The following is a 25,816-nucleotide window of genomic DNA, read 5'->3' as shown; positions in this document are numbered from 1 at the left end:
ATTTACTATGTTTTTTCTCCCTCTCTCTCTCTCTCTCTCTCTCTCTCTCTCAAACTCTCTGTCTACCTACTTCCTCTTGCTCCTTTCTTCTTCTCTCGAGGTGGAACGAAGCCGTTCGATCGATCGGTGGGTTCCACCTACTCGCGTCACGCGTTACATTATACCGTATCGTATTGTGTACCGTGTTACCGCTTCATCGCTGCGGGTGTTGATAGTACAGGCTGGTCTTCTTGGTACCTAGACCAATTTTTTTTTTCTTTTTTTTAATGAAAACCCAAAAAAATTTTTACACAAAATCGGGTCTATGCCATGCCACGAGTATGTATATAGTGCTTTATTTTTATTTCAAAATTTGTCAATACCATTTTTTCGTACCTCTTGTAAGAGATCATCTGGTGTCTGGGTATGTCTAGCATCGTCAGGAACTGAACCAGGAGATAATTTGGGATCGGAATGAGATCTTAGCTGTGGCTCCCTTTGATAGCGTGTAATAAAAATAAATACGGTAATAGTAATCTCTTCGGGCCCGACCTCCACCATCATCCTGGATTAATTATCTAATGCCACGGTAACATCTGTCATCGTGGTCTACCGTTGTGGGCGCACCTTTATCCTGGATCGCCCTCATCTCCCGTCAGACCCACTGTTACCGTTTAAAAATATTATTTTCTATTGCGTAACCGCACGATTTTTGTTGCTGTTGAAAAAAATTTTTTATTAAATAAATTATTTTTATTCCATCACGCACCTCGCCCGTTTCAGGTAAAATAATTTATCTTATAAAACAGTCCAATCGTTCCCCGTGCTTAAGGACCACCAAGCGCGTTGTCAATCCTCTAGTACAATTAACCCACCACGTAAACGGACAACGTTAGATAAAGAAATTGGCAAAAGAGTCACGCGCATCCTGTGCCTCCACTTCGGTAGCTCTCTAAGGCATAGCTGGACGTCTCCGCCATTAGATTGACCGATCGCGAGAGCGCGCACGGAGGGAGAGGGCGTGAGGCGTGGAGTGAGAATAGCGAAAGAGGCAGGTAGAAGGTAGAGGAGGGAAGGAGAGGAGACATAGAGAGGAAAGCAAGAAAGGAAAAAGAGGTGTAGACATCATCGGCCTTTAAATCCCGTTAACTTTTGGTTTGGGCTCTTCGTGACGCGTGCTACGCCTGTTTATGCGCTGTACGCTGGTTAATGTACCACGCATTGACGTGGATATGGATACGGATGGAGTCAGCAAGTCAGTCAGTCAGGCATCTAGGCAGTCGTGGCAGCCCAGTCAGACGAGGCAGGTGCAGCGGCCCCGGCAGTGCCTAAGGCCTAAAAACAGCTGCCGCCCTGACTCCGTCCTGCTGCAGGCGCACGCGCCAACCGCACCCACATTTAACTTACCTTACCTTACCTACCCTCTACCTTGTGTTCCATGGGTTCCCTCTTAATCGCTGGGCAGATACCTCTAACGGTCAATGATCTCTGCCAGATGAGACCTGGCCACTCTGATACGAACATTTCGTCTCTTTTATCATCCACTTTATATCTACTGATCAGGACCTACGTGTCAGTTGGCTTCTTTTCACTCTACTTGCTTATACGTGCTGTATCGATGTATCACTATATTTTATTAATCAGTTCAACCTTTGGAATCGTTGATAGATACGTATCGATATGCTCGGATATACGAACTTCGTACAACCTCAGTTTTCTTAATGTTCATGGGGTCCGGTGCCATGGTGGGTCGTCCTTCTAGAACATTCCAGAAGAATATTCTTCGGGATTAGTCTAGGGGCTGTAGGCGTGCAATGCTCTCTTATTGGCTGAGCGACCGGGGAGACCCGCTCGAAATCTAAATGTAGGTACTTCACATCTTTTTGGTAAATCTCAATGGAGTCCGTTCTTGTGTCGAAGCACTTTTGAAAAATGAGCTCTGTGAATTTTAATGAATTTTTTTTTCCCCCTATTTTACACATAGCAAAAAGAGATAAGAGAAAAAGTTTCATATATTTAAGTTTGATAAAATAAAAAAAATATAATCGCACAGAGATTCACGTTGCGATACCCAATAATCATAATAATGATGAAATATCCGAATGAATCAAGAGACCAAGGATCATCCTCGTGTGGGTGATACGAAAGAAAAAAGATATAATAACAATAATAATAAAATGGTTACACCGACAGGAACTTGGTCCGGTAAGTCTAATCTTCTATCAGCACATGTTCTTATCTCGAGCGAGGCGGCTTGTCTGAAGAAACACCGATGACGCAAACTGTTCCTTGCTCTGGCAAGATCAGAGCTGACAAATTTTACTCGGTAAACGATATAAAATCTGATCGAAGGTATTGTATCAAAATTACTTGTTACGTAAAACTCGTAGGTGGGTCGGTGGTTGGGAGGGGGGGGGGGGGATAATTGTATCAAAAAAATTTCAAAAAATAATAAAAACCATTCGTCCACGTAGAGATGATCCCATTTGTAGCGCAAAGTGGTCACGGAGTAGGGGTACGTTTCTATGTGTAAGTAATGATAACACAGTTGTCGTTATCAAGAGCCGCTTCTTTTCTCCTCCAGCCCCACTTCCATCCTCACGGCAAAGGCACGAAGCCGTCAAACGAGAATACCGGCCTATTGGGTCGGTGGTTGGGAGGGGGGGGGGGGGGATAATTGTATCAAAAAAATTTCAAAAAATAATAAAAACCATTCGTCCACGTAGAGATGATCCCATTTGTAGCGCAAAGTGGTCACGGAGTAGGGGTACGTTTCTATGTGTAAGTAATGATAACACAGTTGTCGTTATCAAGAGCCGCTTCTTTTCTCCTCCAGCCCCACTTCCATCCTCACGGCAAAGGCACGAAGCCGTCAAACGAGAATACCGGCCTATAGGTATCAGCCATATCAGCAAGCTCCTGCTCATCGTGCGATTGCTCCTAGGCAGGGCTGCGCTCATTTGCTCTAGTAAATAAGCATATTTGGAATTTACGCGAATAATTGTATCATATACCGATTAAGTTCATTACGAAAGAATATATATGACAATGAGTGAAAATTTATATACGGGTCTCAATGATTATTACGTGACTGGATCGTTTTGAGAAAAAAGAGAATGTTGGATATACACACACACACATATATATATATATATATATATATATATATATAATAAAAAAAAATTAAAAAATATTGAAAACATTTTTTTTATCCATCAATAAAATTATCTTATCCAAAAGTAGTCTCGAGCCGTACTACAAGCGTGTTTCAAATGTTTCGAAAAGTCACGACGCGAATGGCTGTACAGACGTGTAAAGTATAAGGAGCGTCATTCGCGCACGTCTTCGGAAGATGATTCGAAGTTGACAGTCATCCTGTGAGAACATTGTTTTGCGTCCCTGCGCGTAAGCGGGCAGCTATATTTACATAACAATCGCGGATCACGTAACCGCCTTTGCGACGTGTCCCGATGTCCGTGTGTAGTCCGTCCATGGATTCTACGTAGCCGTTTCCTCACGGCGACTGCTCATCCGCAGTATGGAAAGTCGAGTAAACCTCCGAGCGCAGTTAGCTGCTTAAGGAATCCGAAAGGAAATCGGAACGCCCGTTGGAATTTGGTAAACGGAGAAATCGTTGTCGGAGCCGGATTGCTCGAGCGGCGTTAAAAGATACACGAGAATTTCGCAAAAGACAGTACCCACTGAAAAGCTATACGGAGAGTCAAAAAAAGAAACGGTCAAAGCCGAATACAGTAGATGAGTAAAGAGAAAGAAAAAAGAATAAAATAATCGTCCAACATGAAACATTGACCGTTACCCATAGCGTTGGCCTAACGAGCATCCGATATTCATCTGAAAGTGCGGTGAGGGGGGGTAAAGAAAATGGCGACGGAAAAGTCCATCGGTTAAAGTCGAGGAAATTGATTCCCGCGTACCATCAATGGCGCCAAACAAATGATCAGAGTGATTTTATGTTGTGGCCAGGATCGCGATGGCAACCAGGCTCGTAACCATGGAAACGCTACTGGCTCATTCGGGGGTTAATTCAGAAGCGGACGGAAGGACGGACGCCTCGGCTGAGTTCCTGCGCCCGAGATACGACGACAGAGCCCTGCAGGTGAAAGAGGTCGTAGGTCGGAGGGCGAGCGAGCGAGGAAGGAGTTGGACGGTAGCTGGGTTAGGGTTGACCAGGACTCGAGGGGCGTAAAGGGATGATAAGCACGCGTACGTAAAGAGGGGCGGGCGAGGCAGAGTGAATCGTAGGGAGAAAAAAAATAGCCGAGAGCATGAACTCACGGGGGCTGCCTCGTGTGTTTCTCTATGCGTTACCATGACGACGCTTCAGCATTCGTTATAGTAATGGGTTGTGGACTCTGAAAACGGGGCTTCTGGGTGTAGCTGGGTTTCGTGTCTCTCCCACGCCTGCCGGGGACACCTGCCTTAACGATTACCCTGCAAATAAAAAGTACAGCGATGGTGCACGGGATGGCCCTATTCCACGATATTACGCTACCAAACTTCTACCCCAGCCTTGTATTTCGTACTTCGACTGAAACGTCTCCCCTTGCTTCCCTAACTACCCAATTGCGATCGTCCACTGTCCTTACGGACTGTTCCGTTGGAACTGTTTTATTTTTAAACGCCGATCACGCGATTGGGAATACTTTTTTTAATGGAATCATTAATATTCTTGATATCATCGTGGCGAGTGTCGAAATCTGTCTTTTACTTTAGAAATATTACAACGCTGGTACTGTATGTCATTTTTACACGTCACACGTGACACGTCACTGGTGGGCTTAACTGGGTAATAATGATGGTACACCAAGTGCTGTGGGTACTCGCGCTAAAGTTACGAGAGGAAAAATCACTCTTGGTTTTATTATTTTTTCTTCGAGATTTCAAACTTGTCATCCGTCCACGAGTTCGACTCGTTCTTTCCCACACGTGGGATTGTTTGCAATGACCTATGACCCCATCCTGTGCGCACGTCGCATCATCATCGTTGCATTCACGCAAACAAGCTGTCTGCGGCAGCTGAGAGGCTAAGAGGGGAGCCCATGCTCTTCCTCTGCCCTCTTCCTCATGAATCCACATGAATATGGATCGAAGATCGATGCCGATCGCTCATTGATCTTTAGGTCATCCGGCTTGCTTCGGTGCTGCCCCGTTATGGTTTTATCATTCCTCTTAAATTTTTATTGAATGAATTTTTGTAAAATTACAAAAATTTTTTTTATATACTACATTTATTTAGATCGTCACTTTAATGATCTATAAATCGTGTCTTTTTTTACTTTGACCAACTGTATTTATTTTTTTTCAAATTACACTCTTACGATTATCTATCTCTAAGATTAGAACCGATCGGGTTCGATGTCTTTTTTTCGATTTTACGTATTTTCATAGCAGGGAAGGGAGGGGATGAAACAATGAATATATATAAAATATATATATATATATATATTATAACTATATATACTTACGAGGACAATTATAGGGGCGAACAAGTAAGTGAACGCTCCGGGATCAAGCGTATGTAAATCAGACGGTTACCACGCAGATAGCCAGTCGCAGGGCACTACACCGGACGTTTTGTCTGTAAATTTATGCTAATCGAAATGTATCAGTAACTCTGGAAGCCTAAATCCACTGGTGGCAAAGGTTCAACACGTTTCGAGTCTACGTTCGTGCGAACGATAACTTGTGTATTCCCCTTTACCTATCAGAATCCGATAGCGAGGTACGCCAAGCGTTTACGTGATTGGCTAACGAAAAGTTTCGCTATACCGTCGTGGCAAGAAAGATGATCTAAAAGTTTTCCTAGCAATGTTATGATTTTCAAAAAAATGCATCCTTTATTTTATAATTTTCTATTTAAAAAAAAAGATGAGCTATCCCAAAACATTGGAACTGTTCTTGATCCAAGGGTGTTGGGGACCAGGAGTAAAGGGGTTTAATACGTGATCTAGATTCCCATGGGTCAGGTCACGCAACGGTTCTGGGCTTTGCTGAGGTACCATTAGAAGGAAAAGGACCCATGGTCATCCCCAACGTAACTGGACCTTTTGGACAATCGGATTGGAAGAGCAAGCGACTGCGAGGCCGAAGAAGAAGGTACCCTCTGGGTATACGGGGGTGAAGATTACATAGCGAGAGGGACGAAGGGTTCGGGTCGCGAATATTTTAATTTCGAAATCGTAGCCGACCTGATGAAAATGGTCAGTGGTCTAGATTCCCATGCTCGATGGCTACCTGAAGTCGTCGAGGAGGACCTCCTTTTTTTCACTCTTCGCCATTTCGGACATTTGGGTCCTGGACGATATTTACCTGGACAGTGTCCGCGACCGTGGCCACTATGCCAAGCGGCATTGTGATCTGGATGAACCTATTTAAATCAGACCGAAAAAATCCGTTACGTACAGGTGACCATTATTGAGTCCATTTTTGATGCCTCCAATGTGGCGACCGTTGGATACCACCATGGGAAAGCATCGCTGGACGGTAATATCTTTTCGAAAACCTGCACGCATTACGAGGACCTGCTACCTACACACCTGGACTGGAGTTTGGGTCTATGATTTTTTTTTTCTCAATTTTTCATGCCATCAACTAGAGCAACGGACAAATATCCCCACTACCCATACTTCAGGATCGAACTGACCAAATGGAACGAAGGCGGGCACAAACGCATATCCACGTACCCTGGAAGAACCTAGGAGATTTTTTTTTTATAATATTTTTCAACCTGAACTAAGGTACAACGGACAGTTATCCCCACTGTCCTGTTGGTTTTTGACTAAAAGAAATTTAAATGGAACAACGGTCATACAGTCTTCTCTACTGGATGATTTTTGGCACGGCCCCGTTTCGATCTTGACCAATGGCACTGGCACTCGAATTTAATAAAAACTCTGAGCTAGTTCTCTTTAACGTATCTTGCAAAAGAAAATTAGTTATAACGGACAGTTCAACCAGTAGCGTCCTACAGTGACGTACTAGTCTAGAGCGCCATTTACCAGTTCGTTAAGAATGTTCTAGAAGCATCCAGTACCTTCGAGAACCCACGGCCCAAGCATAGGACAGTTCCAACGTCTTCGTTGTACAAAATTAAATCGGTATGACTTTACTATTTGAATTTTCCGGCCAAAGCTAATAAAATATCAATATTCCAGATCGTTCGTTTTACTCCTGTCACAGATAAATTTTTAAGTTTCCATTCTAGAGCTCGTCTTCACGAAATACCCTCATTATACACTGACGTAGAAACTGGAGCAATTAATCAAGTCCCTCTGTCTTGGCGTGAATGGCCAAAGCGCAAACACCTTTGGTCCGATAGATCACAGTCTTCGTTATTATTCAAGAAGGAGTAGCACAAAAAAAGAGTAAAGGAACCAACGGCTATTTTCTAGGTATAAGATGGGCGTCCATAGCAGCAAGGACCATGGTCCGAAATATAACCTGGACCACGAGGGGGCCCTCGTTGAAATCGGGCCATTTAAATGGACCTTGGAAGGGTTATGTACCTGCCTGACCCTTGGCCTCAAAGCAATTCACCCCTCGTACCATTATATGACCTGCTCCATACGTATGGGCATAGCCGCGGCATCTCCCCTTATTTAATCAAAGGGAGGAAGAGAGGACCCTAACCCACCAGGAGAATCAGGTTTGCCAGACCAGGGAGCAACGTGTCTTGTGACGATCCTGCTTCAGGAACGTGCAGGTATATGACCTCTGGCCCGGACCCCTTCCTGCGGATGACCCGAATCTGGCCTCGGTTGGGCACTCCGGAAGCTCGTACGAGACTGTACTTCCTTCCAGACTATCTCTCTCTCTCTCTCTCTCTCTCTCTCTCTCTCTCTCTCTGTCTCCCCGCGATGTTTTTTTTTATCTGCTTTACAAGCGTCACGGCTCCGAAGAGTACGTTGTGGGGACTGACGGTCAGACCGACGGGACCAGCGGGACTTGTTTTTTTTTTCTTCTCTACCGGACGAACGCTCTTTCGAATCGGTACAAAAAATCATTCTATTCCGGTGACCAGCTGATGATGTTAGGGTTAACCTGTGGGTATCGTGTTTTTATAGTGATTTCCGGAGAATAAGAAATTCATTAAGGAAATAACGACCAGGTCGGTTCGACGAAGAACCAGCGGGATCTGGAAAATTATTTTTCAACGAAACTGATTTATAAAATACTGAATTACTGAACTTGTAATTAATTTTACATAATTAATTACCTGGAATATGGTACGTGTATGTCCTGTATTGATTTCTATGAGATAAGTGTGGGGACCAAGTTGGATGCAGAGAGGTTGCGCAAGAATTCATACCCTCGTTCCGATTGGTTGGCACGTTGGGACCAATACGAGATGAGATATCCCCTCCACAAATCTTGTCTAAAATGGTCCAGCCTTTCACCGTGGCATAGCAATACTCACAGAGATGCTGTGGAACGAAAGTCATTTCTTGCGCCTATCCTTTCTGACCTGTCTATGATAAATATGAATTTTTCTAGTATTAAATTAGTATTAATATTTTCTAGCATTAATATTTTTCCTAGTATTAAATTTATCTTAAACCAGCCTGTGACCTTCGGTCAGAAACTAATCTAACCAGAGGTAATGATGCAAGGCAAACTGTGCGCTATAGATCAATTCACCTTATGACCAGCTACCATTACGATTATCAATGGCAACTATGTACCATATTTCTTATCAAATGGCAATGATAGTGTATATTATTAGAGAAAAATATTTCTGTACTAGATATCCGCTCGAAGGTAACCATACAAATATATGGATAATCCAGCACATACGTTCACACGTGAGTAACTGTGGATTGAAAATGATCCAGTGAATTGTTTATGATAAATAAGAAAAAATTGAATACTAAATACGACATAGAAAAAAAAAGGATAAAAAATGAAACGATAGCTGATCCCTTCAATATGCAGAATTCTTAACGATATAATTATCCAGTATATAATTATTTCAAAAGTACCCAACAACAGTCCTCCGCCTATCGTTCTCTTCGCATAGACGTAAGAGACAGTCCTATCGGCATGAATAACTTAGTAGCTATAACATTCAGCTGATAAGTATTCGCAGAACGAAAGAATTTATATCGTTAGAAATTTTCAGCGTAGCGCATTTTACTACTTGTTTTCAATGAGCGCAATAGTGAAAACGCAATAGCGTTAATTATACCAGGAAAAAAAGAAAGGACGAGTATTGATAGAGCTTGCATGAAAAGTGCACGAAAATATTGTAAACCCAGGAACACGTGCATACGAAAAATATCGGGTTTGACCTCTCCGCTGTGCGTCTTATCGTTTTGCCAACGATGACATAGAAAAATGTCTCCCGGCAAACAAAGACTATCTATCAACGCAATGAGCTTGTTACTATAACTTAAGTGAGTAGGTAAGTAAGTACTCTTAGGCGAGCTCGTTAATTATTGATGGTTGCCATTTCCATTACGTGAAACGTGGATCGCCTTGGTTCCTAAGCGATAAATGCACCTCACCTCGAACCGCGACTCTATTCTTGGACGGCTTTATCACTTGGCAAATAAACACACACTATCGGCTACCTGCTATGGAGAAAATCCTAGATGAGTGTGTATGTGCTCTGGTGAAATCCGTCAGAAGTCACTATGAAATTTATTGAGCACCGTTTTGATTATCTGCAACAGGATACATATATGCATAATCAGTCTCCAGGTTTGATTTATCATGGAGAAATACAACGTAAAGCGAATAATAGTGAAAAAATAAAAAATAAAAAAATACGTTTGATGTCTAGAGAATTTTTTACCTTTATAATCCTGTACTCTCCAGGGGAATCTTAACGGACTTGATCTTTTGTATATAGATATAGAAGGGGCTGTTGCTTTTCTCAACCCCTTCGAGACTGCCCCAGTTTCGATGACAATGCCTGCTCTCCTATTGGATGATAAACCGGGTCAGAGCCAAAGGGTGGAACCAACTCTCTTCATCCCAAGGGTGGAGATTGGCTGAACATCCCTAGGGATGATGCGTCGCATCTATTCTATGTGCGAGAGAGCATCTCTGCTCGTCCTAAGGAATTGCCCGAATGTCAGATCTCGCTGAGACGTGAACCAAGTAGGAGGCAGCAGCTTAATGTTAATTAGTTGACTTATTTAATATCATAATAGATAAAATTTATCGTTCTCGTATTGAGAACAAACGTAATTAGAATTATTGACATAAGTGTCTCATCTGCTGGTGCTGCTGTTATCATTCACGATAATTTCGGCAATGGACTTGGCTTGAAGTTCATTAAAAATTTCATCATACTGAGACGGTCGGGGGCGCTGTCATCAAATATTAGGCGTACCTTTGCATTTCATTTGAAACTTGTGTCATCATCAGCACATCGAATCAGTAAGTAGACGATCATACCATTTATTTATGTTATGTTATTTAATATTCTCTATCCTACGTCGAATTTCCGCTGTGAGCAATAGAAATCCAGTTGAGATCGATATCAGGCGAGGAATCGTCTTAAACAAAGAATAAAGTAATCGAGAGGACAGGCAGGTGAGGTGATAAGAGCTAAAACTGAAAATAACAATATTGATTAGTCGTGAATTCAATATAAATCAATAAGTATGTTCGAATAAATTCGTTAATCAGTAAATACAGTATAACCGAGTATAACGTCGTTTCACAGACGTTTCAATAAGAAATTCTATTTGTTAAGACAAGTAATGCAAAGAAAGATCACAATTTTTTCATCCTTCCTCGTCGCGACACTCGCCAATGTTACTCGACGTAACACGTATACGAATGCACGTTGGATAATAAAAATGTGTAAAATATTCTTAGTGATTATTAATCAACTATACACGACGGAAACTGATACGTACTTATTCCTCTCGAATCGTGATAAATCAATGAGTCCCAGAAGTATCACCGCTATCTAACCGTACATTGGAAACTCCTTGACGATGACTCGTGAGTCACGCAGCTCTACCTCCTTTTTTCCCACCACCGCAAACCCATCATCCCATCCACCCACCCTCTCACGCACGCACACCTCGTAATATGCGTGCAGCCACGCACTCCGGAAAGCACGTGATTCATCCAGCAGGATCGAGCCAATCTGCATTAACGACGCCAGTCGTGATTCTGTGCGGTACTTGCGAAGTCTTCGTATTCCCGTTCGACCAAATTCGCTCTACCTTACCTACATTCTCAGGCTCCCGTTGCTCCTATACCCACCCAGCATACCGCACTGCCTCCTGTATCTCGTCCGCGAGGTAGAACGCCCAGCGCCGTTAGTCATGGAGATTCACACCCTGTCAACGGGAAGTACCAACCGTCGAAGATCGTCCGCAACCATACATAACCTGTAAAAGACACTCACCGATGATTCGTAGCAGCGCCTTCCTCCTATCTGTTTCGTCGTCTCCTTGGCACTACGGGGAATCAAAAGATCCTTATCCAGGTACAACGAGCGTCACACTCCATTTTAAGATAAGACTTCCACGATTTTATTCTTTAAAAAACTGCCGCTCGGTTACGTGCGTTTGTACTTTACAATCGCGAGATTCGACACAGAAACGTATATCACGTCAGAGACGTAATATGCGTCGGAGGGCTCGTACAGACACTGTAGATGCCTTAGTGGCCATGGAATTTGCTATAGTATCCGTAGACTAGTTGCCGCTTAACGTTTTCTAGATTCTCCTTCGCGATACGAATGCACGAGTCTCCTCCTTCGCAGATCGATCACTTCGCGTTACCTTGCGACTTTCACCATTGCGACAACGTCCAATTCCTTCTGGGTAACATTTGCGACATACTGTTTCTAACGTGTTTCTAGGATGATTGTCACTGAATTAGAACGTCCGAAATAAAGCGGAAACTACCGGGAAGAGCGTCGCCATTCCCGTTACGGTACGCTCATCGAATTTCCCGCCGCTGTTGCTCTCGTGTACCTCTGTGACGTCCGCCATTACGTTACTCGGCCACTCAGTATCACGACCGCAGACCACAGGAACGCGCTGCTCAACTTACAATTAGAAGAGGCACGCGTGTACCCGTTGCGCTCGTTCCTCGTTCCTCATTCCTCAGTCTTCGATTCTCTAACGTCACACTCGTCTTAATCGATACCTCGTTTAGTCGTGAACTCGATTCATTCGGACAGAAGAAATTGGTCGATGTTTTTAACTGCCAAGAGTCTAGCCATTACAGCAGGTACGCTCTCTTATTAAACAGTGCAGTTATTTAACCTTTGGATGGATTTTTATACAGACTTCGACACGGTTCAAACTATCACTCTAACGAACTTTCTGATTTAAAAAAGTAAGTATCGGATCGCATCGATCATCTATTTTGATCGTCCCCGATAACGGTCTTATTTCTTAAGCCTTTGAATTATTATTTGAACCTCAATAAGTATTCAGATTATCATTGATTCCTGTAAAATATATGAGATTCTTTATTCTGGCATCGGACCTAAGAATTCTTTTTATTTACAACCCAACGTGGTTCCGTATGTTAGCTTTCTTTCTTGGGCACGTGGCTGTTATGATCCCCGACGCTCCAGCGAGACTCGTGCCGAGATGACGATACCTGCCGTGAGATAAGAAATTCTCGGATCTGAGACGGACAGACGAGAAGGTGCAAAGACACTGTGGAAGTTTACAATATAGCAACGGCCCAGCTGTTCCGTTTGTTTTATCGCAGCCGTACAAGCTGATATAAGGCGGTAGCCTATGTACGTATGTCTTTTATGTGGCCTACGGTGTACGACTATTATGGTGGCGCTGAACCGTAGGTTATCTATGACGCGTCATCGAGTAACCCAAAAGACAGTACGGAGACTCTGCGTATATATATATACGTATGAGAAAAGGCATAGCAAAAATCTATACATAGCTTATAAACGCAAAAGTACTGTGAGTATATACACTTGATAGATAATTATGCTGGCTCCAGATTTACACCCGATCAAGTCTTATGTGTCTTTCAGTAATCTCTGTCATACTATACCGGCATCTTATCTCACCTTACATGCATTATGCCTATGTGCGTATACACATTACGTATATGTATTTTTAGACTTGATGGATTTATCGATCGTCATAAACGCCAGGGATTTACATCGAATTACTCCCTAGGAATGCAAATGGATTGAAAGTTGAATTTTGTATATTAAGAGTCTAATTAATCCTGATGCTTGGATCATACAAAAATTTTATACACAACAGAAAAGTAGCTACTTAAAGGAAAGTGCAGTGCACTTATTTCAGTTACCCTACCGCTCGAACTGGACGACTCTTGTAAACTGGATGGGACACGATAAAAGAATTTTTTTATGGGAATCTCCAGGACTAGAGAAGTTTCTTATTCGGTGGATTTATGAAGAGGCGTGTAGCAAGAGTCGTTTAATAGGTCTAGTCCTTCAACGGAGATGAGTGTAACCCCTGGGTTGTCTTTCGAAAGAGGTCAAAGTTCTGTTAGCCCTATACCAGCCTCCTACCCGTGCACGAAATTTCTTTTCTTCAAAAATTCGTTTCAATGAAAACCGAAAGAAATTTAAACTGCAAATGTTTTATACATTCAAAACTCGGGGTAAACACTTCTTGGAGCAGTATACAGCTTTTGTGTTTACCGAACCCCCATAAAACCCTAAACAGCTTCCCTTTCTCTTTAAGCCTGGCGAATATTACCCCAGATCACTACTTACGTGTATACCTATTAACGTGACTAATTTTCTTTAAACATCCCACCGAATAATAATGCTAAAATATGAACATAGACGCATCTAGCCTAACAAAGGTGTATATTGTGTATTTCAAAATTCACCCTTTATACCCAAAGCCAGTAGAAATATCCTTTCGCAAATCTGAGATCTGTCTGGGTCCCTGCTATAGGCCTATACAAGCCTAACTGGACCCTTGACAAATTCCCAAATTTGAAAATGAAATTTTTACCAGGGATCTATCTCGACCCACGCCGGATTTCTGACTTTGACCATGCTATTATTTAAAAAAGAAACCTTTCATCCCACAAAAGCAGGATTAACCCAGCGAAAGCTCGCAGAAAAGCTGTAGTACAAAGCAAACTTAAAACACTACCCTCTATACGTGCTATTTGGTGGAAACTTTGAAAAAGTGAAAATCAGCCATAATACCTAAACACCATAAAATAAATGGTACGCTATTTCACTCTCGTTTTACCCCTATTCCTATTCACTCGATCCTCCCCAGCTTCATCCTCAATTTAACAATTTTCCCAAACTACCCCAAAGCTACGTGTAATCTTTCCTGCCTCGCTATGACTTTACCCAACTATCATGAATCATTACCGAACAATGACTACTGACCTATGAACCAGTCAAACAGGCGCAGGGTACGTCCCTTGTTATTTAGTTGTAACCGCTAGTTTAAAGGGCAAAACTCGTCAACCCTTTTCTGTCGCGTGGTCACTCGTGTCCATCCCTTACGCATACCACTACTGTACATTACAGTCAGGATCCGAAGTAATCCACGGGTCATTGGACGTGACCCTGAAATTCTGCAGGTACCAATATACAGGTACACGGCATAAACGGGGACTTCCGGTAGAAAATGGCCCATTACTAATTTCAATAATTAATTAAAAATTCACACGTCCTTTATAAAAAATCCCTTAAGACAAAACAAATTTATGTGAATCTGTGTACAATTTTTTATTTTCTCATCAAAATCAAAGATTCTTAACGAGAATTCAATGAATTCTCATAACACGTGACTCATTAACAGCTTTGCCTTATCTGGTAATGATAAACGAAAATGCATACTTAGAAGGTCTATAAGCATTACCAATCCAACCAAGAATCATCCGATCGTGTTTACGTCATGAAAATATTTTTCATAAAAACTCGATATTTTCACTTAACAAAAATTATTCAACCAATTTCTATCCCAGATGATTTTTTTCCTTCATTCGATTCCTACAATTTCATCTCGTTGGACGAAAAAACAGAAATCGAACTTCACCATGAAACAACGAGCCGACGTGAAGAATTATTTCAAGCGAAAACAAATAGTTCGATCTTGATACGAAAGGCAGGATGAATATACGTACAGAGCGCGAACCGATCTGCTGTTTTTTCAATGACGTTTCGTTCAGCTGGTACGACCAAATATTCGGATACGGTGATAACTGATAAAAGTATATCAGATTCTCGAAATTTCACGAGAGCCTCAAATCGTCGTATTCGTCCACGTCTGCCTGTTTCGCTACAACGATGCGTCCTTGGGATCCGAGAAAATTTTTCAAAATCCTTCCTACGAGTATACGCCTACTTGAATGTACAAACTTTTTTTTTCACCTGTACTCTAAATCATTTTTTGATCCGATACCTTCTCAAGGTTAAACGATCTCAATGAAACATTCGCGAATCATTTTACTCCGGCACCGCAGTATACAAGACAGTCACCCGATTGATCCTAAGACACGGATCTCGTACCCGTTTATATTTGCGTGATATTCCGCAAAATGGAAACACCTATGTCGATATTGACAGTCTGATAAGATAGATGTCCAATATAACCATATAATAATTAAAAAGTAATTATCTCCCCAACCGCATCTCCGTTATCACCCCGATTTTCGAAAATATTTAACTGTGCACGAAGAGCCGTTCATCTCACTATTGATAAACCCCCAAAAAGCAAAATAATTTTTTTACGCACAAATTTAATAGAACCTCAACAAACCACGTAACTAAATATTGAACGAGCGTAAACACAGATTACTGCAATGAAAATACATCAACTTCTATTCGGTTCAGTTAAAAATAGATACCGGTTGTATGTTAACTAAAAAAATATCCACCGTATAATCGTAATAATTACATCTCTATAAATATACAACACGCAGATCATTTACCTGTACCCGCGTTGCTGCCTCTCTTACGTATTCCCACCTCCGGCTAAAAAGCCCAGAATGTCCGGCTAGTTCGCGTTACGTAAAACTGGACGCGTTTATTGCACGGCAAACTTTTGCTAATTAACACGAGAGAAACCGGCGACCAGCCAGCCGAGATAGGTCTGCCACGTCGAAGGTATACATATATATACAGTATCAAAATGTCTACCATCCATATAGACGTGTACCACCTATACCACGGTATATTGATCCTGTATGATTTTTTCCTACGAGAAAGCCAATTCAGTCAACAAAAAGTGTTTGCTAGATTTTTCGTATCGTTCGAACGACAAACATTACACGCACTGTGGTACTATGCATAGTAAGTGTATATACGTATCTTAGGTTAAATTTGTATATACAATATATATATATATACACTGTCTGTTACGAATGCGAACAGCACGCAGGGTGGCTCATCGGAGGGGAACTAGGAAAGTCTTCATGGATGGCAGAATGTACTTCAGCTTCAGTCTCGAATTCGTTAATTATATCTTGGTACACAGGCAGCGAAGGATACCGGAAAAACTTCTTCTGGTACCAGTACAATATTTTTTTTCTACTCCTCCATTATTTTCCTCCCCCTCAGCCCCCCGTCGCACAAGACGATCTTCCGTTTTCCTGTCGGAGAAAGTGAAAGGATCGCGATTCACGCGTCACGCCTACGCTTCGGTGTTGATATCTAATATCGATCGGTCTTCCTTTTTTTAGCGTCGATATATATATATATATATATATATATATATATATATATCAGTGTGCATCTTAAATAAGAATTAGCAATCTTCTCGCTTGTTAATTTGGCAATTAGAGAAATGGTCGACGCGGATATAACGGGTGGGCAATATGATTCGGATGTTGAGAAAGGTGACTTGGTCTCGAAAGAAGAAGTCGTTCCTAATCGCAACGGCGATAACACCTTCCGGGAAGAGAGCGCAACGTTAAACCATGGACCAAACACGGGTAACGATAATCGCAATGGGCGTCGTTTAAAAAGCAACTGGATGAGTCCTGAGATTAGGTCTTATCCGAGTCTTACGTTGCGGAGTCCAAACAGCACGCGACCATGCATTCCCCGGGGACGAGCAAAGGCAAGACGAAGACGGATGTTCTCAGTGCGTAGGGCTTGAACGTGGGAGTGCGAGAGAGCGAAAAGACGAAAGATATGATTTATTGAAAAGAAGAAAGAAGATCTTGGCTGCAAAGCTAATTGAACGTGAGCCCAGCAAGGTGGCTGAGGTCCCACGCTCCAGAATTTGACACTGGTCCGCGAGTCCTGGTACCGCATGTAGATGGTTATGGTACCAGCACCGAGACACTACGTCACCGCCCAACGCGTATACGTTTTATCACACATGTAAAAATCTTTCTCCGTGTCCTTGTTGAGGAATAAAAAAATACCACGAATATCCTACCTACGCGTGACGTGTGCTGCTGACAGATTAGCTCGGGCTCGTTATGAGTTTTCGTCTCCGCGAGTGTTCCGTACTCGTCACCGGGTGAGAGGACACACGCATACGGTACAGTGAAACCAGCTATACCGCCTTTTGAATTACCTGCCCGGAGTAAAGACCAAATGCCTCGGAGGACTCCCTACGGACACGGATAAGGATCGTACGGTAATCAAGTTTATCTTTGATCTGGGAATGCTTGGATTCAAAGCGGGCTGACGGTACGGATGAAAATAGGCAGATCGATGTATTCCGGGTGGACTGCCAGGGTTGATTCTTATGGAGAATCCGTACCACCCCCTTTGGAGGGCCTTCTTTTCCTTCTTACGCGTACCGTATACCTGGCACCTCGTGAAACGGGAATACAGAAGCAACGGGATCGAAGGTCCCGGGCTTGTTGCACGCGCGCTTCTAGAACCCTGCGCGCCCTTTTTATTGCTGCAGTTGACCCCTTTCTTCTTTTTCACGGTTATTGCTCACGCTTTCGGACCGAACGGAGACAACCTGGGTCGGGCAATGCCACCGTCTCGTGGAACACGTGTCGTTTGACCACTCGGTACCTCGCGGCACTTCCTGCTGTCACCTTCTTCTTCTTCACCGCCACTACTGCTGGTGTCGCTGCTACCACTGCTTTCCGTGCTCTTCCTTTCACGTCCTTTCCTTCTCCCGATTCTCTCGCGAAGAAGAAGTCTCTTCCAGGAGGAAGTTACCGCTCGCGCATAACAAGCTCTCCTTGCCTTCCAGACGTACGTTCCCGCTGGTCATTTATACTCTTCCGGTGGTCGAAAAGTTTTATATTTTATATTGTATCAATACTCCATACCGTCTATGGGAGATTGAATGCTTCTCGTGGCCTGTACACGTGGACTGTATTAGTGCGTAAGCTGTGTCTAGGATCGAAACGAGTCGCTTCGAATGTAGGGAATGTTTTCGTATTTTGTAATAGCTCGAACGAGTCCGCGCGAGAGTATTGGAACCTGCAGTAAGACGCGTGGTGCATACTGACGTCTGTATGCATACGTACAGACTCGGGTGACATGTTGATACAGCTCTCCGGAAGTGGGACCAAGAAATATTCTCGTCTGTTATCGGGGCAACCGAATGCCGAGAGTGGTAACTCTCGAGTGCTATCGGAATGCAGTGACGAAAATTGAGAATGGGCTTGAGTAGGGTTATTTTTGAAAAATTTTATAATTTTAATTTTCGATATGTATTTTTTTCTCAAGGCTATCATTTTTTATCTTTCGTTTTTTTTCATCCGGGTTATCAGGGACTTTGGTATATGACGAGGAATATTTTTGACTCTTACGCCAATGCGCCAAACGATACCTGCTCGGTAGCGAAATGCTCGTTTGCCTGAGCCAGTGTCACCTTTAACGTCGTCATCCGATGCTTGTTTTCTATTTTTACCCGTAGCCATCGCACTCTTCGGATAACGAGATGCCTCCGGTCTAGATTCCAGATGGACCGGAAACGCGGGGCGACGCGGAATTCGCACATATCAGCAAACGAAGCGATCGATTAGTGCAACGCACGCGTCAGCCGCGCTTTTGCACATGCGACCGGATTAGGCGATTCGCTATTTTCGAACGCTCGACATTTCTCCTGTCGTCCTCGATGTCGTCACGGATCGTTCCAAGAAATTAAATCCACGCGGTATATACTGGAGGTGAAAAGAAAATGGAAATCCAAAAAATATCTTCGATCCCGATAATTGATATTCGAGTCGAAAAAAAAAGAATCGACCTCCATCCGGTAACTATTATCACGAAGGATAAACAAATTTTTATAAACATTTCAACCCGACCGGAAGTCGCGAAGAGTCGATCGATCCGCCAATCATCCGATTCGAATCGATCAATGCAATCCTTGCATAGTTGCACACTCGCGCGATGCACTCGAACACGCGTTCCCGATTTCCCCTCCAGGTTTCTAATTTCCAAGCGACTCTTATACAAACGACACATATGCATCCATAGAAGCAAGCACTTTCTTTATCCGGGGGTTTGCATTTGTCTCTACGAGAATGCCGATGCGCTTATCGGACTCGTCGCCAACGGCGAGGAATTATTGCCGGGTTGCGTAACACGCGACTCGACGACAGTGACAGGGCGAGCAATAAAATTTCACGGTCGACAATTACCGATCCATTGAAAAATATCTCAAATAATCGATAGGTACGCCATTGGGTCTCTAAGATTATTAAATGAAAAATTATCGTACATCCGTCTCCCTCGGTCCCCGGTGCACGTACAATTCCCACTGGAAATATCTAAGTTCATATCTTCCTTTCGGACAGTAAATTCTTCTTTTTTCTTCACCACCAATTACTCCATTACACACCAAAGATTCGTAAAAGATCGTGAGAACCTTAAATTTCAAAAGTATCGCCTCACCGTCAACGTTCCGATCGTCTCCGACACAAACTTTACACCTGTGCGATAAGGTTCGGTCACGTTGAGTCCTTGAAGAATATATTTCTCTTATCGTACACCGTAGTGCGAATTCAATTGTTTCCCTTTGTTATTCCTTCTCCGAGCCGAATATTCGCTCCGGCGTATACATATACAGCGCCATCTACCAGTCCGGCAGTTTCCGCGAATACCTGTACGTACATCTATCTGGCATCCGGGCCTTCCGGTATCTCGTTAGGCGGACTCGGCGGCTAAACGAGCCGAAGTGGCCGACTCGGAGAATAACCACGGCGTCCCGACGCCGCCGGGAGAACGGAAATTGGCGTAGCGTGAACATCTTGCCAGAGCGAACGATGACGTTCGCTCGTTTCTCGTTTACCGGAAACGACGCTTCTCCCGAGAGAGGACTAGCTCACACGGCTACGAATTATTATATCTTTACGGTCTGCTGAATTCACGACTTGGCTTTAGCCTCGAGACTGTTATCTAGATATATCTATATATAGTATTGAATTCTCTCATTCTCATGGACCATACGTAACCATCCTACAAAGTGATACGTAAGATCAATTTAAATTCCTACGAATTTACCATATCGATTAACGTCGTTGGATTTACATAGTAACTCGTTTCGGTACGAATTACCGTATTTGATTTTAACGTAAATTTCGTACACAATACCACACTGACAAGGGTACCTTAAAACGATCTTATATTCCAATTATACAGACTTTACGTTGACTAGCCGAAAATTAGTGTAATAAGGTCATTAAATTTTACGTGGTAAAGAAAAGACAGTGGAACGAAAAACCCCATCGAAATCGATTACCCTGTACAGTGCATTGAGAGCTATACGACTCGTCCTATATAAATAATTATCCCTAATTAAGTGATTTCGCTAATTACCGTTATAAAGCAATTGGAAATATCGTAATTCTCCGAAAAAAATTTTCAAACCCCTTTAAAGATTTTACAAAATGATACGATAGATCTCAAAAATAATTTTCACGTATGATGTGTATATATTTCTTTCATGGTCTCATACGCGTCATACGTGTCCCCAAATCGTTCAGTATGTCCATCCATCCATCCAAAGCATCGATCTTACCACGCGACTCTATCCGAGCCATCGGACGCAGCATCTGTGTGAACTCTGAGAAACACCTGTGTACACGGACCACATTATCTTCTGACGCGGAAAGAACACGCCTTTGTCATCCGATCGGCGTACGTAGATACGTAAAGAGAGACGCAGATAGGCATACGCGTTGGTTGCGTTCCTAGCTGGCTACGTAATCCGCAAAAAAATATTTTATCCACCGAAAACAACCTTGTAATACTGATCTTCCCGAGAAATAAGTCACCCGACTCTACGGACTTTACACGTATTCCAGGTGACTTATCCGTACCTTCGCGTCAGTTCGGAACTGACGCTAATCTCTTTCTGGGTATCGTCGGTGAGTAAATTTTGATAAGATAGATACGAGCATCTCCCAACTGTATTATATTGCACTTGGTGAAATGATCCATCGTATAGCTTATCCGTAGAAAAAAAAAATTATAGGACAGGGCAAGTGAGTAAGTTTATCACGCTAGTTACACAAAGCGAGAAAAGCGAAGCATACGGAACAGAAAAAAAGTATAAATGACCAAGAGAGAAAGCATCATCAAGATGATCCATACAAACTCCTTAATAGCCACAGATGAGAAACAAGCGATCCCAGAGACCCAGACAAGAACCAGGTCTTTCCCTCGACTCGTTGCAGGATGCATTGTGTACCACCTGCTTCCTCTCTTCTTCGAGAGTCAAGAGATCTTTTATTATTCCCCGTACATAGCCGTATCCCATAGAACGTATATACGAGCGTGCAGGTACCCTCCTATGTATGGAAAGTCTCGCGCGCTCAATTCAAATCAACCTGCTAGCTGCCCATACAGTAAACTATACTTCTCTGTGAATGTGGATTCCTGATCATCCGAGTTAAAGAGACGTACCTTAAATAATAACAATAGCCAACCTTCCCCATCTCCTTGAATAAGCATAAAACGTAATGATACCGTCCAATAGCGTGGTATCAGCATATATATATATATGTATATAGTACCTTGCATAGAAATAGGATTGACAGTCGCTCACGGCAGAATCCATAGAGACAGGAAGGCAGGCCTAAGAGAAGGAAGAGTATAGTGTAAGACGGAGATTCGAAAGAGCTGGATGGAAGTGAGGTTATACATAACAATATCACATACCGTCCCATCCCATAGCATGCCAGTAACATACACACCATGTATCCCATACAATGGCCCCCGTCGGCCGGAAGTGAGCTACCTGTCTCCCACGTCTGACGCAGCCTCCCAACGCAACTTGGCTCTGACTCTATATATATATATATATATATATATATATATATATATATATATATATCCCACAGACATAATCTCACACACGTGTCAAACTGACACACGATCGCTTATGCGTATATCTATATATGTACATTCAAAACTCTCACCCACCTCGGTCCACAGCTATACGGCCATTACTACCACTACAAGCACCAGTCCAGATTACGGACTGCGACTGCACGAGCTTCTTTATGCTCTTCGTGTTTCCAAACTCTCTTTCATCTCTCGAACGGAGACGCGACAGGATTACGAATGAAGTACGGCGCCTCGGCTCCGATGGTTGGTAACGAAAAATGAGGAAAAATGAAAAAAGAATAAGGTTAGAAAGAGCCTGGCAGGTACGTGATATTTTAATGAAAAATTGTGGCCCTATCGATTTTTTATTTTTTTATTTTATTCAGACTGATTTTCGTAAGGGTGCCATATGGGGGCTGGGGTTAATGGCCTTTAATATTTTTTCGATGAATTTAAAAATAATTATTTTCTTTGAAATTATTCGTCACTTCTTGGACTCACGACACTCTATGCCCTGATAAGAGGCCTCCGAGTCAACCTTAGTCTCGTTTGTAGCTATGTATTTCGGAGGTGCTTACTCATCCGAGAGGCATCCGATCGTCCGGGACGATCTATCTCGATCCAAGGTAAAAATTGTACTCCCGAGGGATCCTGAATTTATCGAGTGGAAAATAATACTGGGTTTTTCACGATTTTACGTAACTGATGGATTTTCAACGTACATTGCGGAAGACCGGGTAGGCATTGCTGATAAGAATAACTCAGAGGTACAACGAAATATGGAGGTTTACGGTTTACGATTATCTATTGTTATGATTAATGTGATGATTATTTATAGATAAGTGTATTACACGTGATTATCGCAAGTTCAACGTAAATTTATCCCGTTGAGGAAATCGTATAGGTTATGTTTCTCTGTTTCAATTTGATTGGAGGGGGAATTGAACCTTGCATGCGTGGGATGCATTAATGATCACGATCACATATGCTACGAAGTCGGCACCCTGCGGCAGATCGCTGATGGGGATATAATGGGGGACTAGGTCGGTGCCTGGGCACAGGTATATTTACACATGTCCAAGGGGACATCTGTCACGTGAAAACCGGGTACAACGTACCCGGTTTAACCGATCGGTATGGTGTCGTATGTTTATACGAATTTTTATCGTACCAATTACATATGCCTGGATAATCGTTTGCTCAGATGTACAGATCCGCATAATTTTGAGATAGCATCGGTAGGCCAGTGGCCTTGCAATCTTATAGATTTTGTTATTGGAAATTTTTTTTGTATGGAGAGAGGTGGAATTCAGAAAATGATTTTAAAAATATGCAAAAATTTTTATCTACTCAGTCCCTGGTCGATTTTGATAAGCCCCGAGTGATCAATTCGATCAGGCATTACATCGAGTAACTCGTCTCGGAACAACCCATGGAATCGATCGCTGTGTCGATCGAGAAAATATAAAAATTTTCTCATTTTGTATCTTTGCTGCGAGTGCGAGCGAGAGATACTTATGGGCGATTGCATGAGTCGGAGAGAGACACACGCATTGATTTCTTAATTCGCGAGTAGTATCCTCTTTAAATTCTCAGCGACGCTTCGCGTGTCGAAATTTATTTTTGCCAAAATTCTTATCTATTCCATACTGATTTATTTCGATGTCCCGAATTAATTATTATTTTGATAACGAATGAAATTTGTTCTGACGGGTCTTACTGCAACTACGCTAAGACTCTATCCACGTGGGACGTACTGTCAGTTCGTATGCGACTCTCGTACTCGTATCCTCCCCTATTCACATATCCGCATACTCCACCATTCTATCGCGCGGTCGTACACGCGTTACGTCAGACTTATGTAGGTACAGCATAGGAGTATATAAATTCCTACTATACGCATCAGCGTACCAGAGTTCACCGAGTGCGCTGTCTACGGCAACACGTATCAGGCTAATTCAAACTTTCGCCAAAGCCGCAAAACGTTGTGAGACACGAGCGATACCATCAGCGATAATGAGGTTCCTTTAGGCGAGGAAAAAGCGAATCGTATTCCATGTCGGTGGTTTAGGTGATTAGAAAAATATTTATGGGTAAGAAAAAAAAAAGACGTCAACGATACACGCGCTCGTGGTTATCATAGGTGATCATGCACCGTGTATAAAAATTTGAGTGGCTTGATTTTTTTTATGATAAAATTTATTACCGCAGCGAAAGATACAGAGGATCTTCTTTTCACCAAGATTCGTTTTATCTCCCTGGAAAGTTTGGACCATGTGCCCAACCGGATGGACCAATAGTAAACGTCACTGATCAAACATGGGCGAGGACTCCTCCGGGCAAACAAGAGCGATCTAATCGCTCTGAGTTACGTTATCGGTAACGTGGCTGTATCTCTGAGAATTATAAATGCTCCAGCATGACAATGATTTCTTACGTAATAAGGATTGACCTGTGGCTCGAAACAATTGCGAATCGAAGATCAAGGCCAAATCGTCCCGTTTGAAATTGTCATATTTCTTGTTTTTCACGGTCGATTACCGTAAAGCGATTAAAGGACGATTCACACCGAAAAAAATTTTCTTCACTTTGCACACCTGTCTTGTTTCGAGATTAGATGGAGCTATATGATTATGTGAAACTTAAAAAAAAAAATCCTGTGTGAACGCCCCTTAACCTTTAACACCATATCCTGCAGCATGGTAGGTAGAGAAGTTTCGAGGGAATAATACAATACCTCGTGAACGGTACTTATTGGCTGTCGTTATTCTCGAAATAAACAAGCTACCCGGTACGCTATAGCAAATAGTATCCCCGGGGTACGTTTTCACTTTCTTGGAATTTTCGGAGCCTCCTTTTTCACGCACGTATAATGAAACGAAGGCGTGTCAAAGTTGTTGGCCAATTCGAGATCGGTAATGTTAAAGACCTTTGTTAACGTCCGATTGGTTTATCGTGCTTACCGCCTGAAAACGATCTCAAAAGATTTTATACCGGGTGGCTATATTTACTTGGCATTCGGTGGCTACGGTCGCGAGGATACAAAGTTCTCGAAAATGATTTTTTCGGGTACACGAAAAACACTAGATTTTCGGTACTTTCCATCCTGATTAATATTTTCTGACTCATTCCAGAAAAGTTAGCAATCCGCTGCATTCCATTCTGGAAAATACTTTCTCGATCTTCCCGATAGTTTTCCTTCTGTGATTTTACAATCTCATCTTGCTCCGTGAAACGTAGGAGAAGCGCACTGTACTTCCGTGTTGTTTAATGCCTATAGATATACATTGCTTCCATAAACGAGCAAGATTAAAATTCATAGACAGGCACGAGTCCAGAGTAGTCCAGGACACAAACCGAACGTCCGGTTCTTCGTAATATCCTCTTAACGAGTTACCGACCAATTAGTCAATGGCGTGTAATTATTTTAACCAGAGAAATCAGCAATCTGGGATACCAAAGTGAAACGGATAAATGGGAGAGAGAGAGATAGCATCGCGAAACTTAAAATGTCTCGACCGAAGTTAAACTCTTTGGCGCCTCGAATAATTTGCCAAGTGGATGAGGTCCTCGAAACAATGGATAACTCATAGGAGTAAGGTAATTTTC

The 25,816-nt window shown here is 42.6% G+C and overlaps 1 long non-coding RNA gene across 13 annotated transcripts in view; it reads right to left on the bottom strand.

Annotated features, from left to right (window-relative positions):
* LOC107264730 overlaps positions 1-25,816 on the bottom strand; it is a 32,840-nt gene that overhangs the window by 2,211 nt on the left and 4,813 nt on the right. For 5 of the 13 annotated variants that reach the window (XR_003058878.1, XR_003058874.1, XR_003058881.1 and 2 more), the window contains 3 exons: positions 10,337-11,351; positions 9,794-10,056; positions 8,216-9,662 (listed from right to left, as the gene is read on the bottom strand). This is a non-coding gene — a long non-coding RNA (uncharacterized LOC107264730). The other 8 variants (XR_003058880.1, XR_003058882.1, XR_003058883.1 and 5 more) reach the window with 8 other exon arrangements.

The sequence above is a fragment of the Cephus cinctus genome, unplaced genomic scaffold, assembly GCF_000341935.2.
Source record: "Cephus cinctus unplaced genomic scaffold, Ccin1 Ccin1_scaffold0191, whole genome shotgun sequence".
Lineage (NCBI taxonomy): Eukaryota > Metazoa > Arthropoda > Insecta > Hymenoptera > Cephidae > Cephus > Cephus cinctus.
The sequence above is the reverse complement of the archived record's forward strand: the minus strand, read 5'-3'. Positions and strand labels throughout refer to the sequence as shown.